This window comes from Alnus glutinosa, chromosome 5 (assembly GCF_958979055.1).
Source record: "Alnus glutinosa chromosome 5, dhAlnGlut1.1, whole genome shotgun sequence".
NCBI lineage: Eukaryota > Viridiplantae > Streptophyta > Magnoliopsida > Fagales > Betulaceae > Alnus > Alnus glutinosa.
In genome coordinates, this window is record NC_084890.1 from 17,808,510 (window position 1) to 17,812,194 (window position 3,685).

General features: G+C 36.1%; 1 long non-coding RNA gene across 1 annotated transcript; it reads right to left on the minus strand.

The window, feature by feature from the left end:
• Window positions 1-913: 913 nt before the first annotated feature.
• LOC133867666 (uncharacterized) lies at window positions 914-3,322 on the minus strand. Its single transcript, XR_009900132.1, has 3 exons — window positions 2,828-3,322; window positions 1,642-1,670; window positions 914-1,148 (listed from the first exon to the last, which is right to left on the minus strand). It is a non-coding gene; the product is annotated as an uncharacterized LOC133867666 (long non-coding RNA).
• Between the last annotated feature and the right edge of the window lie 363 nt (window positions 3,323-3,685).

Sequence of the window (3,685 nt, forward strand, 5' to 3'; positions counted from 1 at the left end):
TCAAAATAAAAAAACTAACCAAAAACACTAAAAAATAACAAAGCTAAAGGTTTAACAAATGTGAATTAAGGGGTCCAAATATACAATATTTGGCACTCATCAGCAAGGACCTGAAGTCGATAAAGATTGGAGAGTTAGTAGGATCTCTTCAAACTTATGAGTATTCCCTACCTCCAGTCAAAAAGGCAAAGACAATTGCCCTCAAGGTATTTAAAAAGAAGGCCAGAGTCTCATCTGAGGAAGACTCTAATAATGAAGAAGAAGATGCAATGGCAATGCTGGCCAAGAACTTCGGGAGACTGATGAAGAATAGAAATTCAAGAAGAAGTTCACTGAAAGACTAAAGAAGGCCCCCAAAGAATCTGAGCCAGAAGAAGCTGAGAAAAAGGATCCAAGAGGTCCCAGATGTTTTGAGTGATCAGACTTTGGGCACATGCGGGCTGACTGTGAGAATCTCAAGCAGGCTAAAGGGAAGGCCTACAACACTACTCTCAGTGATGAGTCAGAAGAAGAAGAAGAAGAAACTAATGGTAAAGATCAGAAATTTCTAACCTTTGTGGCTCCACATGAAGACCAGGAGGATTCCCAATCCTACTACTCAAAGCGTAGAGATGAAGATAGGTAAGAACTCAAAGAGGCCTATAAAGTTCTCTATATAAAGTTCTTGATGCTAAGGGAGACTCGCCAACAACATGTACATGAGCTGAACAGTTTGTAAACTGAGAAGAGTTTCTTTGTAATGACCCGCTTTTTACAAAAAGGCGTAAGTAATTATATTTGAATAATTATGTGTCATTACTTCAGAGACGATAAATCTCGCAGCGAAAAAAGGCGAATATTTTTTTTTTCTTGTCAAATATCAGGGACAATTCTCTTACAATACATTCAGAGCTTTGACTGAAATTCCTCTAGAAATACATTACAAGTCCTTTAATGTTCTTTACACTAATTACAATGAAATACATGTCACAAATGACACAAAAGCATACATGGAAACTTACTAAATACAAATAAATTCCTAAACATGTTATTTACAAAAGAGTACAAACATTGATAGGCACAAAGCACTAAAATCTAACTACAATAGCTTTAAATCTCTTAAGCTACCAGTTAATCCATTCCATAATCTTCAGAACCTGCACAAACATCTATGAGACGGTGGTTATCACCACAACCCCATAGTTCCATAAGTGAGCTAACTGTCATTCAACAATATCATGGATTATGCGTTATTTAAGGATAGAGATAACATAATGATAAGATGACAGTTTTCTATACAATGTTTTAAACAGTTGAATATACTCATTGCACTCCACTCGTTTGAAGCCGTTTACTCGGTTAGCGACTATCTCGGAGACGTTTCTCCTACATTATGTTTTATTAGGTTATTTTCGCACTACCAGAGTATGTTCCACGTCACTCTACAATCACTTTGAGAGACGTTCCAATCAATATGAATTATTAGCGTTTTTGGTTCATGCACTATTCCCATCCTAAACCTCTGGGAGACGTTACTCCCAATATTTATAGGTTGATTATTCACAGTATGCAATAATCATTCATACGCATCCAATTAAAATAAAACATAGACACAACACTATTGAAATCCAGTACTAGCCTCAGTAAGTAATTTATACTTACAGCCTTTTTGTGCAGTATCAGTTCATCATCTGCATCAAATACATTTACATGTGCATAGAAAGTCAATATCATTACTTTTAGAAACTTATGCCTAAACATAAACTTTAGTCACACATAATTGTATTTTCCACAAATCACACAACTGATCAAAATAATGGTCAATCATTTTTCATAAGACACCAAAATTCAGTTCTTTTAATTGTTCACTTCCATCTTTGATTTATACTATAAAATCAATACTCAATCAATTAGCAAACCAATACCTTAGAATAATATCTAATCTAGGTTTCAATAATTATTAACAATTGAGTACCATCCAAAATTCCTAATATCATTTTCTAAAGCATAGATAAATCAGCCAACAAGAAGCCTATGCGTATTTCTAGCAAGATATTAATATTACAAATCAATCAACCAAATAATACTTTAAACCGTATTTCTCAAATCCAATGATAAAGGGTTACTTTAATAAATTAACATTTAACCAACTTAAACCCAACTAGAAAATCATAACCATCTAACCAAAATATAATTGAATACCCTATTTCTAGAATATAAACAAATCAATAAATCCTAAAACATAGTACATGGCCAAACTAATAAAAATAATATTTAACCCTTTATCCAAAATCTCCTACTCAATTACATACCCATTCGGCTACTCCAAATAAAACATCTCAATCGGAAATTACACCACAAAATTATCAATACTCCAAAATTACCCATAGTTAACACACAGTGAATTTACCCCCAAATAGCTTAAATAGAAAATATCATGCATCACATGAATCTGGTCATCAATACTAAAATTTATACATACACCTACTAGAACACCAAACGGCCAGCACACCCAAAATCATCCAAAAGCCAACGCTCATATACACTGTCGACACACACAGGAAATTACAAATCCTTTCTAACCAAAATCAGTACAAACGTACAACCAACCCAACAACACTAAAATCCCTGCCTAGCTTCAATCGGCCAGCAGCAAAACCTCACCAAAAGTCTTAACCACATCACTGACCGAAATCACCCAAAACACGGCTCAATTCAACACAATCGAATAGAACTCACAAATTCAAGATATCACAGCATCAAGACCAATCGGTCACTAAAATCATTCACAACAATTACATACTCACAACTCAATAATCAAACAACACAAGAATACTTAAGAAATTACCCCTTTGAGAGTTTCTGTTTAGGCTAAGGGAAGCCACCGGAAATTCCCCTAGGTTTCTCCGGAAATCAGCCTTCAAGCCACCGGGTCTCGGGTCAACAAGTCACTGAGTCACGGGTTCGCCGGAATCGCCACTGGAACCGCCAAAAATCACGCCTCCGATGACCCATGGAGGATCGGCCTCCTCTGGTTTCACGGCTCGCCGGACCTCTCCCTGCCTTGCCGGATTTCAGTTCTGGCCACCACCCACAGAGGATCGGGTCCCCTGGGTTCTGGGTCTGACTCCATCTCTAGCTCCCTCTCCCAATCTCTGACTCGCCCTCTCTCCCAATCTCTCTCAGTCTCTCGATCTCTCTCTCAAACTCTATCTCTCCGATCTCTCTTCTCTCTTTGTATCTGGGCTCGGCGAGAAGAACAAAAGAAGAGGAAAGAAGAATAACAAAAGAAGAAGGAAGAAGAATCGGAAATAAAGAGGAAAAGGAGAAGGAAGAGATGCATTCAAACAGGAGGGGTGAGTGAGATTACAGTGAGGATGAGTCACCGGGCTGAGTCACATGTAATCATGACATGGATGAGTCACGAGGCTGAGTCATCAAAAAGAAATGATGACTTTATAAAATATCAGCAAATATTTTAATTAACCTACGATTAAGTTCTATTTTAATTAATTTAACAAGAGTTAATCTGTAGATATTTATTCAAAAACTTACTATATACATTTTTTTACCATAGATATTTTCATATCAGATTTTTACCATCTAATCTAACTCATTAAGATTACAATCTCAGTCCGTTTTGAATCTAGTTCGTTTCATTGTCAATATTATTATCTCAATAATAATATAACACCATTAATATATA